Genomic DNA, 15,517 nt, shown 5'->3' on the forward strand with positions numbered 1-15,517 from the left:
GTTTCTAGATGTAGACAGTCACAGAGGACAGAGTAACGGGAGAAAAACTACAGATAGCAGTTGATCGGTTATACGTCGGTCTCAAGGTTTACCAGTTTACCGGTAAACGCAACACTTTGTCCCGGCTGTGTTTTTCAGACAACAGCGGTGACCAGTGCTAGTCGGTGCTAGCGTCTGTTAGCTGTTAGCTCCTCTAGGACGCACCGGTGCTAATGTCCTCGCATCCGCTGCAATGCTGTTTATATGGATATGGTTGAATTTTCCGTTACATGGCCCATTTTGTCTGTAAAGCCGTGCCTGTGTTGAATCTCTCCTCTCTCTCTCCCCTTACTGTCCGCGCCCGGCCACACAGCGGCCCAGTCCACACTTCTGACATTTGTCCACAGTTTTAATTGTTATTAACACAGCTGTATATTGTTACGTATAAGGGGCAACCCTGTATTTGTACCAGTGTTTTTGCGGGTAACTCTGCTATTGCGGCCGCCACGGCGAAAAACACATAAGTTATTATTAACTTCAGTTGGTATCGAACAGCGTGAGACGGAGCCTGCTGGACCTGGGCCAGAGATGTGACCCATTGCGAGAATATCATAGTTCATAAAAATGCAGCCCATTGACGATACAGACATTTCATACACATAACGTGTGTATGCACCGGTCCACCCGTGCTGGACCCGTTCATAATGATCAGCCATATCTCTGTGAGCAGCGTCCATCACACTCCCACTCGCAGTTATGAATAGCCTACGTGACGATACATTTTTTTGGTTCAAATCAACAAATATTCGTGAGAATAATCGCGATCAAAATTTTGATCAAAATAATCATGATTATCATTTTGGCCATAATCGTGCAGCCCTAATATTGTACCATCTTAGCTAGCAAGCTGTTCACCAACATGTCCAAAGTTGCAAATGTATGCAAAGCTGGCAGATGCTTTCAGTCAGTTAGTCAACAATGTGCTTCACAGCACAAGCTAACAGCTTGTTAAACCACAATATCTCTTTTTCTATTTCCACATGTAATACAACTTAACATTTAAAGTGCTTTTGAGTTGTTGGAACGGACCTTTGCCAGGGTTAGCTAGCTGTTCAAGCTAAGCTAGGCATAGCTTAAAGCTACCATGACATTGGATGCATAGAAAAAAAAAACAATGTAAAACTCTCAGTAATAGGCCTGCACAATATTGGAAAAAACTGACATTGCGATATTATTTCCCTCTGCAAAATATATTGCGATATGAAAAAAGTAATTTTAAAAAATTGACATAAATTGACAAACTATTTGGAAATAATAAATCATTCTCAACCACTGCGGTGATGTTGTAGAAGATAAAAAGTGAAAAAGGATCTTTTCTGATGTGAACCATTCTTTGTTGAACTTTAATGCTTTACAAACACCAAAGTAAGTAAGCGCTGTGACTAACGTTACTCTTCTGAAGTGGTTTTGGAGGGAAATTAAGTAGAAATAATCTGGTTGACTAGCATGACACCATTGTGTTCATATAATACTATCCATCCAGGCTAAAGTGTATGACAATGACTGCATGTTACTTCCTCTAAATGTCAGGTTGTGATCGACTAGCGTTAGTATGATAAATTGATCAAACCTGCATGTCACGCACACTAGCAACAAACCCTGTGTATCCAAGAACAATTAAATCAGTGGAAATTACGTTAGATCAGACACAGACTTCTGTAGTAGATTAGTGTTACATTTCCAGCGTCGCGTCTCCGAACCATTACGTTAGTTGGGACGAACGGACCCCTCAGTCCTTTAGGCTAACTATGTTAGCTTTAGCCTGGCTGGCAGCAGCTTTCTGCTTGTTTCTTAAGACTAACTATATTAGCTTTAGCCTGGCTGGTAGCAGCAACACTGACTAGTGTAGCTTCACTGACTACGCATTGAAAACTACGCGCATCACTGTGTCAGCAGCAGCTGCTGTCTCCGGTACTTTTCTACACACGGAGAGCCTCACTTCCCATAACAATAACCCCCGTCGGACTAACGTCACATACACACGCTGCCCACATGGCTCCCTGTCTTAAAGGGGAAGGGTCGGACGGTAATAATCAGGTAAAAGGAGAACGGTGGAAGTTTCCTTTTCTATCAAGCAGCAAAAAAGGATTAGCGTCAACATCGCAACGTCCTGCAATGTGACTATCGCGCATGCGCAGATCGCAATGTCAATGCTAAAACGCAATATCTTTCAACCCTACTCAGTAATACAATATACATGCACATCTCTAGAACAGGCCCACAGACAAGCCACCTTGGCTTGTCTGTGTGCCTTTAGAGCCAAAATTACCACCATCCCCTCACATTTATAAAGCAAAGCTATAGGAAAGGGTCCCACTTTTTCTTCCGCCTCTATCTTAAACCCTAACCTGACCAGTGATCCTACATTGAGATAGTGGCTTTTCTTAAGAATACAGAGTTGAGTGAGAAATCATCCCAAGTCTAAGCAAACTGGGCCGCCGGGAAAATGTGAAGAAATTGCATAATGCAGCAGTATCCTCTCTTCCTGTGCTGCAGAAAACAGTTCCATATCCTGGGACTATGGGGGCAAGCCATAGAGGAGGCATGACAACAGGAACACATTGTACAGGAATGAAGGGGCTACAAACTCGCAACACACACAACCCCAGTCACATAAAAACCCACAGGCTCACACACGGTAAAGCTTGATGTACGCAGGCAGGAGGCAGTCTGTCTGATGCCTGTCTTTTTCTGCCAGGGATGCAGAGGAGAGGGAGGTGGGAGGAGGAGACGGAGAGATGAGGATGGGGAAAACGAGAGGAAGGGAAAAAAAACAGGCGAAGGATGAAAGCAGACGCAGAGCAACACCAATTAAGAACGACAGCCGCCGGAGAACCAGACGGGGCACAGGGAGAAAGAAGAGAGACTACGCTGGAAGAGGGAAAAGATAGAAAGAATCCTTACTAGAGAAATGGAGGGGTTGGGGAAAAGAAAAAAAAAAATGAATGGACCAGTAGTGAGGCTGGCAGACAGGAAGACACGGGGGGACGAGGAGGGGGTGAAAGAAGAACCAAAATATCCATGCACCTTGATCGCTAGTATCTATAGAGATGTACGGTGAAAAGTGTGGGGTTAGGAGGAAAACCACGCAAGGGTGATAGAAAAAGAGAAAAAGGGGGAGGGGGGTAAAAAAGAGCTACACTCATGTGAAGACTGAGCGAGACAAAGGACAAGAGACAGAGAGAAATTTAAAAAAGAGGAAGGAGAAGGAAAACATGCAGCTTCACATGTTCTGAAAAAGGCTGTCAAGCACAGACACAACACCAATCACAAAGGAGAGAGAAGGAAGAAGATGAGAGGATTTTCTCTCTCAGCAAAAAAGTAATATGGTTAGGTCATGGCTACAAAATGTGGTAAATCCACACTCCACCAACATTACCATTCAGCCAGCCAGCCATTTCTTAAGCTGTATTACATGGAACATTATCATAGACAGTCCTGACCTGGGGAATAATTCGACAAAACCTGCTACAGACCTCAACTTCTCTCCACAAATGTTTGTGTTCACTCAACCTGAGTGGCTTGAGGAAAACAAGCCTGTAAATTCCACAGTTGATAAGCAGCAATACCAATGTTGTTGTGTGTGTTTTCATCCCTCAGCCACACTGACAGTCTCACTGGTTGCTAGGTTTGTAAGCATTCAAGGCATACCAGCATTGCTTTCAGCAGGTGGAGAGAGTAGCCAGTAAAGATATACGGCACACTTTATTGCTACTAGACTGGACTAGCTCAATGAACTGTGGCAGAAATAGTCTTGGTTGTTGGAGTCTGTAGAGGAGGGACTGATTGAGGGCAAACGGGTGGGTGGAGAGAGGCAATGAAGGACGACGCAGATGGAGAAAGAAAGTCAAAGAATCACTTATAAATAACAGCTTTGAGGTTTGCCTCCAGAAAATTAGCTCTCAGTGTCTTGGCTGCTTCCTCTGCCAAGTCGATATGAAACGTTAACAAAATGGCAGCTCATTAAATAGGAAAACAGTACAATGCACAAGACCAAGCAGGCCTGCACCCTGCCAGCACCACAGCTAAAGCCTATAGAATTCAAGAAGAAGCTGTCAGGCCGAGTGAGTTGGTGAATGCGTTTGTCTTTACTTATGACTGCTTTGTGTTTATGAGAATAAGTGGTTGTGCCTGCTCTGCATATTTGTTTTAATCTGTGTGCCTAAGTGGCAGTTTAGAGGCTGTAAGGTGACTCCCTGTCTAAAAAGGTCTGGATAGTTAGGAGGTGCTATTAGCATTAATATGACGCCTGACCTCACACAATTAACCTTAAGAAGGAGTTCCTCAAGGTTTTTACAAAAAACTGAGCACCTCTAAATGTACACTGGAATTTATTAATTAGACGTAGAAGTTTTATACGACGACCACAGAAAGCACTGGTTGGCTGTCAACGATTCAAACTGTAGTTTAGATCAATCAAATTATAGATGTTATATATACTGTATACAGCCCATATCCCATATATTTCTTACATTGACTTATATTCACTATACTGAATAAAAAAATTAAAAAAAGGCATCAATGGCTTTCTGTTGATGTCAAGATGTTATTAAAGCAATGTAGTGTAGGAAACTGGTGACTTTATGCATCCCTTAACTGATGTTTGGACGATTAGGGACAGAGAACAGCTTCAACTTGTTTTAAATGCTTCACTGAAACCATCAAACTGTCAAAATCAGAAGAGCCAAACCAAATCAAAAGAACAACTACACTCACAATGCATGCTTAGACAAATGAGCTAACAGGCTGGGCTATACACCCCTCAGCGTTACTTTGACTTAGCAGCCACGTACAAAATGTCAGTAGACAATTCCCTGGCTGTCAACAGTATAAGCAATAACACAAACTCCGAAAGAGAGACAGAAAAGAAGTGACGTGCTTAGTTGTAGGAACAGAGCCCCTCTCATGTTGGGAGAACAGAGATAAGGACAAGAAAAAGCAAGGAGAAAGATGTAAGAGACAGACCCCACTCTAAAGCCGTAGGGATGACGGTGGAGATGTAGAAATACTAGGGGAAGCAAACTGGTAGTGTAGACATGTTTCTCTCTCGAGTAAAAAATAGCAAGTCTTATGTCATTGAACTTCTGAGAAAGGGCATGCTGAGATCTACACTCAATATCTTCAGTTATATCCTGCAGATGTGCATTGCAGCTCATGAAAAAACACAGAGAATACTACAAATGATTACAGCAATTTCAGTATCAAAACATTAGTAAACAATATGATATGGGGGCTAACAGCTTACTTGCCCAAATTCTTCAGCATCCTCAGATACTTGTATGCCTAAATTCATATGAATTAGGCTATGCCAAACTCTGTTGTTAAAACTCAATCTGCCCAGAAGAAATTCTATTTTGTAATTTAATAGGGTCACAACTCATGCATTACAAGAAATGTTTTGTTTATAATTGTTCAGCTGTTAAACTTACAAGTGTGCTTTAACAATCCAAATACACAAAGTGAAAGTAAAACACTTGAACTTCATTGACTGCACTTAAGCTGATTAAGGCGATAAAACATTCTAGACAGCAAACAAATGATCTGAGCTTACTAGCCTAGGCCATGGCCTCAGCACAGAGGAAAGCAGAGCATGCTAGTGCAAGTGACAGACATAACTGAAGACTTTGGAAGTGCTCTAGGGCCTAAGTCCTTCAACATAAGGGTTAAGGCTGTCTAAGGCAGTCGGTTTGGAGCATGAAGAAGAGAACACTGTACGTTGGATGTCCTGCATATTCTCTGTCATCTTCCATGTGTTGGCCCTCTCTTTCTCTCCACGTCTATCCAATTAGCCAACATGGAGCAGAGGGAGGGAAGAAGGCCCCCACCAAACCTCGGCACATTGAACATTCCCATGGACCACTGCCAAGACTCACAGGCAGCAGCTCGCAGGTTTCAGCTCTGCTTCCCCCATCCCCCTGCTTCCATCACAGGCTGGCTTACCTCTGCTGGGCCCCCCAAGCGCTGCCCCCTCCACTGGCACACAAGTTGGACAAAAAGGTGGGGGTTACACAGACCCCCAAACACCCATACATCTCTTTGGTTTCTACTCTCACATATTTCTTTAAAGCAAAAGCCCTGTGAGTGATATAGTAATGTGCAGGAGGTTAACCTGTGTTTGTAGATACCTGGTTTCACACGTGACCAAAACTATGCTTTAAACCTGCCTATGATTACCTTAGCATTATTTTACCATATAGGCCTAAAAAGTGAATGCAGCTTACTCTAACACATTTGCTAGTGTCAAATTCAGGGCTGGGGGACAAGCAGACAAGATTATGACTATCATAACATGAGATTGACTGTCTCATACAAAATCAGATTAGTGTCACACTTGAAGTAAACCCTGGCTGAGACCATGCAGACACAGGTTGCATAAACCGTGAAGACCCAGGCACCAACTGAGTACACCACAAACATAGACATAGAAAAACAAATCACAATCCTCACAGAAAATGTCAGTCTGCGCACTTGGAAGTGTTAATAACAGACTGACGGGGAGACAGTAACTCAACCCATAGGAAGTTGGGGTGGGAACCGGATGGTCGCAGGTTCAAGTCCACATACGGGCCAAAGTATGGTGGTGGACTGGTAGCTGGGGAGGTCCCAGTTATTACTGCCTATAGTTATTACAGGCTCCCACACACTACATAGTACAATGGCCACACCAAACACACTTGCCTGGCAAGTCTTAATATCCCCCCCCCCCAAACTTAGAGATAGCCGTCCATACGGAAGAGGGTAATGGATTTTGTTAGCCTCCCATTGAATCCAGCTGATTCTACTGTCAACGCCTCCCTACTGCAGCAGCACCCTCCGGCAATGTTAAGCACATTATCTATTGGTTGTTTGAAAAGGCTCATAATCACAGGCTCAGTTACTACCACTGACAGACAGACCTGAGCTAAGGTCAATGACAGGGAAAAGGCATTGACAACACAAGCCACTTTTCCAAAGCATGACTAAGTGGGATTTACCAGAGCAAACACAAAATGTCTGACGAGGGACAGAAATAACTTTTTGTTTAGCCTGTTTTAATTGCAGTCTCCAGGGAAAATAGACAAACTACTGTAGAGATATAAAATACAAACAGAAAAAAATGTGCATGATGGATACAGTGACATACAACCAGCAGGCCCCATTCCCATTACATTTAGCCCTGTAGTGGAAACCAGGCTAGTGATAGCAGCTAGTGTGTGTAAAGGGTTAGGCAATGGAAAGCAAGCTTACGTTTTCCTTTCAAACAAATGACCCGGCCTCCTTGGTGATAAGGAGCTGCAGATTGAGTTACTGCCAGAGTTTGTCCTCATGGCTTTGTTATAATACACTCTAATCAAAACCATGTCTTAATGCCAACAGCCTGCAGCCTGGTTGGATCCAGAGCCAACATTGGTTATGGGTTTTCTGCAAGTGCTCAGCCAAAATGGCAAGAGCAATATAACTAATTGAGTCTGGGACCCAGTGAGAGTCTGAATTTCTCATTTTGGGTCTTGTTGCACTGGGAAAGAACCAATTATACACCTCAATATTGGGATAATTTAGAGTTCTGCTATTTCTGTGTCTAGATTTTAGGGGTGGAGGAAAAAAAACGATACAGCATAGTATCGCGATATTTTAAGTGGCAATACTGTATCGATACACAGGAGCCAAGTATCGATCTTTTGTTACATATGTGTTGGTGAGTTTGTCTGCTTGACAATCCCATTTTGCAGCAATAAAATTGAAGTGATATGAACAAAGAGAAATGTATCTTTTTAGATGAAACAAATGTTGACAAAGTTTCCTTTTGGGGACATCATTTGAAATTGGGAAAAATTAGAAGTTGGAAAAAAAGGCTATAAATTGCAATAGATTGCAGAATATTGCAATATGTTTAAAATTGCCATAATATCAAATCATGGCATAAGTATCGTGATGATATCGCATCGGGAGGCGTCTGGTGATTCCCAACCCTACTAGATTTGCAGATGGTGGCATTCATTGATAGACTATCCATGCTCTATCAGTGCAATCTATAGTCTCCTACTGGAGAATTTTTGCATTCCCTTAGAACCAAATGTTACTAAATATTTTATAACTCTCCGTAGACTAAACATTTGTAAGCACATCTGACATCTTCATTGCATCAAAACATGTCTTAGCTTGAAGATAACTCCAGTGCTTGTGACCTAACACCCTATTTGCCCTCCAGATGAGCCACCTGCTGTGGCTGTAGTGGTAACTATGGTGCTAAAGCAGTTATGTCTGGGACAGGTAAGCCTAAATGTATGGTAAGAAAACTAGCTCACAATAGGACTTCCTTCTCTTTCCAGGCTTTAGGTATTTCTTTTCTCCCTATTCAAGTGTTTTACATACACACTGGAGGGGCCCCTGCAACATCTTTCACAGCTAACCCCTTACTGCGTGCTCTTTAACTTTTTGGAAAGACGGGCGTGTGCGCACTGAAGGGAGGAGGACCCTTAACCTTGGGTAAGAACAGGGCTCTGTGTGTGTGTGTGTGTGTCTGTTAGTCAGCTGGGTGTCCAGGGTATGCAGGAGGCAGCTCAAGACCTGAACAACTGCAAGGCATATACCAACTGCCGGAGCTTTGAGCTTGACACAAATGGCCACACACTCCCATGGCAAAAAGACAGGTATTCCACGTGTGTATACACTGGCTGATTCAGACACAAATACACAACCTTTGCGACAACACACTGACATTCCAACACACTGCACACAAACAGGCACGAATGCATACCCACAATGTGAGTTTTTTTTTTTTTTATCATCACCCTCACTGGTGTGTGACAGAGATGACAGGGGGGTGGGGGGGGGGGTTAAAATTGAACGGGAAAATGGACTTCAATTAAGACATGCGGAGGAGATATTAAAAGCTATACTCCAGTGCCTGGGGACAGGTGCAGGAAGGGGGGATGCAATGGAAGTCGACAGTTCAATCAGTATCTCTGGCTTTTTACCGATGGGGGGGGGGGGGGGGGGGGGGGCAGCTATGTTTAATAATGTACTTGGAAGTAGTACAATGGAATGTAAGATACAGGATGTGATACAGCAACAGAATGATCTAAAGACTAAAGAGTGACAACAGAACAATCTGGATAAAATGTAACACTGTACAGCTGTAACACCACAGCTTCAATGTGCAAGCACAAAACAATACAGTGCTATCATAATAGGTTCTACTCTGTCAACGAACTACCATTAGATAGAACTGTGTGATAAAAAAAACAAGGCAAGCAATTCTCTTAGTCAGTTTAAGGAACCATAACATTGCACACTCCCATGTGTTGAGTGTGCTCCAGCCCACTTAGCCAATCATTAAAAAGATATAAAACAAAAGTTCCCAATATTTTTTGTCATTTTCAAGCCTCTACAAAATAAGCAACTTTATTATTAATATCCGTACACAGCCCATGGGAGAATTTATCTGATCAGTTTGTCATTCTTGTAGGGTTTTTTTTTCCTCATCGATCCAACATAACATAAAAGCACTATATGTCATTTTGCAGGGGACCCCCTTCAAAAACCCTTTGGGTTTGGGTGCTCGCCAGAAAGAAATCCATATAATAATAACCCAGTCTTATTTCTGAGGACCTACAAGATTGATATTGTGAAGAAATCGTCAACTGTGACACCACAAATAAGCACAGATAATTGTTAATGGGTGTTTTAATGATGTGGAAGTTGACATTGATTGCTGTGACGTCGTAGTTGTAACTGGGCTGAATACAGCAATGACAAATAATGTTGCGCTAAACAGTGCTCATTTTGCTTATTCATTTGACATTGCAGCTAGCTTCTATCCACTGATCAGCAATAACATTCATCGATTTATCACATACGAAAAAACGTTATTCATTTGAAACTTACCTTGCGTTAACCACAGCTTTGGCAGCTTTCAGTGAAGAGTCGGTGCACGTCAGAAAAAAATATGCAGAAAAGCATTCTTCGATGTCTTTTCTAAAGTTACCCGTAAAAAGATGGAGCAGAGATTCAGTCGCAATTAAAGTCAGATTTGGCAGATAAGCCGACTACTGCTGCTGCAGCAGCTTGGTGATACCGAGGTAAACAACGGCTACTCCGCCAGATAGACACACAGCAAGTAAGGTAATTTATACTTTAAGCAAAGAAAATGTACAATATTCCGTGAAATTACACTCGCCGAAAAACAGTTTGTTAAAACGTCGCGATATACTGGGGGGCGGGGAGGGGAACGAAGCACCACTAACAACAAAAACAACAAAAAAATAACACGAATAAAATCACTTTTAAAAGCAGCTAAATAATGCAAGCTGACGTTAGCTGGTTGACGTTGTAAGTCGTCAGTCGTTGCGAGGTTTTGCAAAAGGGGGAGATCAGGCAGTTTTCGTTAAAAATCGCCGATGAGTTCTCGCGCATAAGAGCAAGCCGACGGCCGTCAGCCAGCCAGCCAACTTGTTTTAAAGTGCAAAATAAATGTTTTTGTTTAGGTCGCCAACTGGACGACTAGCAACGGGCTGGCTACCGCGAATGCAAAGTGAGAAACGACTCCGGGGAAATACATTCTGTGTGGATCCAGACAGCGCAGCGGACAGTCATGGTAGGCGTTCAGTGAGCTCTCGTTGACAGTGGTCTCGCAGCCATTTTGTTCAAACTAACAACACTGCAGTCGCTCTCCTCCTCCCAGAGAGCGGACAGACCAGGAAGTGGTTCCAGATACGTCACTCCCGACCAACCAAAACACTAGACGCCAACTCCGCCTTCCGCTCTCCGGCCCTCCCTCCCCCCCGTTTGCCAAACCTCCAAGCGGCTACAGAGAGGATGGACAAGCAATTTCCAAAGTAATTGCTGAGGCATGCAGCCAATACTGTGAGCTTAAAAATGAAACACATGTGACTCTGTTATGGGTTTTGGGAGGATGATATTGTAAAGATAGTAGGTTCCACCCCTGGCTCCAAGTAACACAGTTAGGCCTATAAGCTATAGCCTACTTTATATAATATAAATAAGATACAATACTTCCTGTGACTCGTGACCAAAATAGTGCAAAAGCGACAAAAATAGATGAGTTGTAAAAGTCTACAAGCAATTTGGAACTTGCATCAAGAACTGTATTTAGCAGACTTAAATGTCTCTCAAAGGGCCCACCCCAAGTTTCTCTACCCAGAATGACCTTTGTCAAGAATCTCTTGATCACATGATGTCCAGAAACATAGAGTGATAATTATAATTCCAGGCTATTCACAACATGATGGATGAGGTTGCCCTCTTGCCCCCTGAACCACATCTGCAGCCGTCTCAGAGAAAGAAAATGCAGCCCCCGTCCATTCTCTGCACTCCATTCTCATGGAAATGACTGCTCAATGCATAGACAGACAAACACACACACACACACACACTGAGGTGGGAATAGGTCAAGGCTGCAGTCCACAAAGGGGAAGGCTGACCAGTGAGAAATCTCTCAGCAAAGCTCTGAGCTCCCATACATCACTGGGAGAGAATAATAATAATAAGAAGAAAGCCAGGGGCTGCGGCCAAAACTTTTTTTTCTCCTTTTCAAGGCAAGATGCCCAGAGCTATTAAAATAGCAAGCTCCAACTGAATGGATAAAGCAGATGTTCCATACTCTGGGTTAAGAGAGGTGAGAGCAGAAGGCAATGCCTTCAGAAATGCCCGAAGGGATATGTAGTTCACTGCCGATCACGGACTATTAAACCTTATGCAGATATTTGCTGTTTGTTCATGCCATCTAATTAAATTGTGTTCCGTGTAAGCATTTTTGAATGGGCTGACTTAAAGCACCAATTCAGTGATTTACAAACTAAAGTATCTACATTACTGAGCACATACATTATCAAAGATGGAGATGGAAATCTATCCACCACAAAGGACAACTGAGACTTATAATGTTATGGTTTGACATGATCTTAGCTATCAAAGGCAAGCTACTCAGGAGTATGTGTTAATGTTGCTGAGAAAGAAAAGACAGGGGGAGTGTGTGTGTGTCTGTGTGCAGACATGTGCATGTATTTATGTCTATATAAGTGTGAACACATCCTTACTTCTGCACATCCACTCTCCAGCTCATCACAGCTATTCTGAGATGTTTCTTTGACTCCACCAATTTCCAGAATTGCTTTCACATTTAAGCAGACTGCTGACAGAAGCGAGCCAATAGGAAATGTCTGCCTGGCATTCTTGAAACAGGAATACATAATAATAGGAAACAGTGCAGACCCAAGCTGTGGGACTGCAGCAAAGGCAATCGCTCACTCCTTCCCCTCTTAGACAATACACGTCTCCTCCTTTCACTATTCTCTGTTTCTCTTCTCATCATTTTTTTTTTCTCACTCTTCTGCCTTTAGTTTTAATCCTACTCCAATCATGAGCCGCGTTCCGCATGAGGTTTTAATTTCAAGCTTTCCGCCAGAGTCTGGATATATGCATACACCAAACCACATTTATGCATACCATACACACACTCACTTTACTCTCCCATCACAAGTACACCCACTTGTATGTTACGTGGCTACATGCATATTTAATGCATGTGCTCTGAGGCTAAAATTTATCATTTAAAAATGTTTCCTATGAGAAAAAGTAACTCCGTCCAGAAACAATAACAATTGCACAATAATCACATAAGTCAGACACATGACCAGACAAATTACATAAAAAGAATCCCAACAGGCTACATCTTTTGCTTTAGAAGTCAAAATACATTCCATAGTTTATGACAGACCAGCTGAATATATAGGCTCATCAAATTAATTTCCAGTGCTCAAAATCTATTTATTTTATGTTTTTTAAATACAAAGGTTCCATTCAAATGCTTAACATTTCATCTTGTGGAATTAACCAGACAAACATGATCTGAGTGGTAGCCAAAGATTTCATGTCAGCACTGAATCCAAAAGCAGATCTTAGTTTAAATCCTCATTCCCCAGACACTGAATTCTAGAAGAAGACATTCATAGTTTGCTGTGGGATGCAGAATGACTGATCAGTTGGGGGTGTCAGTATTGTGGTATTGATTATGAATACTCAATCCTCCTCCACAGTCTGGACTTTATGCATGCAAGTAATCAAAATGCAGACAGCAAGCTACTGCTGCTTCGCTCAAAGTCACATTTCCAAAGGCATGACTTGACAAAAGGACCATCACGATAATAATTCTGACAGAGAAATGAGCCAAATGAAACCATCTCCTAACTGAATATAAAAAGAATGTTGCACGGTGACACTTCCAGTTCTGCTACTTCAAGCCAAAGATTTGCAAGTAGTAGCAGCGATTGGGTTGAAACATTCAATATTGAGTTTTTCTTACTGTGATTAGCAATGTGATAGAAGTGCTTATCCATTAAATAATATAGTAAATAGAGTAAAACCCTGCTGAGTTGCTCATTGCTCATCTCCAGAGTTGCATTGAGAGATAAGACAGACTGCAAGTAGCTGGTAGTCCATAAGAGGAGGAGGGATCCTTTTCATTAACTTTCATTAAGACTAAAGGGTGAATTACCCTGAACAGAAGAGGTTCAACACATAAAAGCCATTAAGTAGGGGAATATATACACACTCACACTCCCCTGCACTAAAACACACATGCATACTTGTACATGCAAACATGGGGGCAGTTACTGTTCCATGTGCTGTTTGTAGAAGCACACAGATACACTATTAGAGTACTGCATGCAAATATAGGGCAGACCTTGGCAACAAAATGCTTCTAATCCTCCATATACTGCTGTGCCTGTGTATAGTGCATAATATATTACTGGGGGAGGACAATGGTAAGAAGAAACAGTCCATACAGCAGGTGGTAAAGGGGCAATGCTTGGGGTTATGCAGCCTCTGTTGTATGGGGGGGGTGCTGCTTTTGTGTGCAAAGGGTGTGCATGCATGCTTGTGTGAGCGCATGTCCACAGTATACGTATGCTTGTGTATTTGCGTGTGTCCGTATGTGTGTGCTGTATGGGTGGAAGGAGGGAGGCGGGCAGAGCGTTGCAGTGCAATAGGACAGCGTTTCTGAGCTGTGGTAATTTCCCCTGAGGCGAGCGAGCAGGTAAATGCCAGCGAGAGAGGGAGGAATGGAGAGAGGGATAAAAGGAGGCTGGAATAAAGGGAGGAAAGCAGAGAGCGAGTGTGTCAGAGAATAATGAGTAATGATACAGGGGTGACGGAAAAGAGGCTGGCAGATTTGCCAAATCAAACGCAGAGCCACACTGCATTACCAGACTCAAGGTTGAATATACTGTAGTTGCTCTCATTGTCAATAAATTAGCGTTTCTATTTTTTATTTCAAATGCCTTATCTTGTTAATGAGTATTTTTGAACTGAGTCATTGTTTTTGTAATGAATTTATATATTAATTATCAGTGTGCCTTTTCCTGATGACCTTGCTTTATTTAGTTACAAGCTGCAGACCTTGATATTAGCATACATTAAGCCCTGCTTATCTTTCATCCCCAATTGTCAATTATTGTCAAATTATCACCCGAAAAAAAAAAAACATCACCACAAAAGTAGTTTGTACACCGGGGTTTGCGTGTATGTGTATGTGAATGTGTTTGTGGGTGAGCACCCTTACTTATTAGCCCCTACCCCCTCCCTACTTGCAAACTCATTACCAGGGTATAAGACTTGCATGGATTTTATGGTGTTTTGGGAACTGACTGATTAATCAGATTTATTGCACACTTAAGCTTAATTGATTGCCTTTATGGATTCAAATGAATAATTATGTGCTAACAGGCCTAGTCTCTGTTTCATCCTTCTGAAATGATGATAATAACCCACAAAGAAGGAATGTAGTAGAAGTGTCAATCAAAAAATGCTAACATCACAGGATCCACTATTCTTCCTTAATCCTGTTAACTTTAGAAACTGATTATAATAATGTCATACATAAATTGTTCTTCTTGCCTATCACTCAAAACACAGATGCAAACACATTGTCCACCTTATCTTTAAACTCACACTTGTAAAACCTAAAGGCAGAGATTATTTTTTTGTCCATTGCTTTTTTCTTTATGGGCCCTCCGCTGTTATAGTAAATGTTGTTCCAATTATATTAGAAACTAAGTAGTATATACTGTTATATAAGGCAGTAAAGGGACAGGCAGTGTATTAAGATCAAGGCGGTCCAAACAGAGACAACATATCCTGACCTTCAGAAGCTCTTCACCAGATCAATACTATCATCAGCGCAGACGAGCAGTCAAAGATTAACCCAGCACACACACACACACACACACACACACACACACACACACACACACACACACACACACACACACACACACACACACACACCTGATTCAATAAGGGCCCTGTGTGTAATGATTGGTTTGTATTGACTGACACACAGAACCACCACATGTACACACTTGCTTGTTGACATTATTTTTCACTGGCTGGCTTGCTGGCATTACATAGTTGGGGTAATGTTGGGTCAAAGCTGTATATTTGGGTCAGGGAAGTTCTATTGTAGCTGTAGAAACGT

At 42.2% G+C, this 15,517-nt stretch overlaps 1 protein-coding gene across 3 annotated transcripts in view; it reads right to left on the bottom strand.

The window, feature by feature from the left end:
* The window catches only part of tnrc6c2 (trinucleotide repeat containing adaptor 6C2), a 61,504-nt gene extending 50,794 nt beyond the window's left edge, over nucleotides 1-10,710 (bottom strand). For 2 of the 3 annotated variants that reach the window (XM_032525500.1, XM_032525505.1), the window contains exon 1: nucleotides 9,907-10,710. The gene's annotated coding sequence lies outside the window, so the exon portion shown is untranslated. The remainder of the gene's footprint in view (nucleotides 1-9,906) is intronic. The other variant, XM_032525516.1, reaches the window with a different exon arrangement.
* Between the last annotated feature and the right edge of the window lie 4,807 nt (nucleotides 10,711-15,517).

This window comes from Etheostoma spectabile, chromosome 2 (genome assembly GCF_008692095.1).
Source record: "Etheostoma spectabile isolate EspeVRDwgs_2016 chromosome 2, UIUC_Espe_1.0, whole genome shotgun sequence".
NCBI lineage: Eukaryota > Metazoa > Chordata > Actinopteri > Perciformes > Percidae > Etheostoma > Etheostoma spectabile.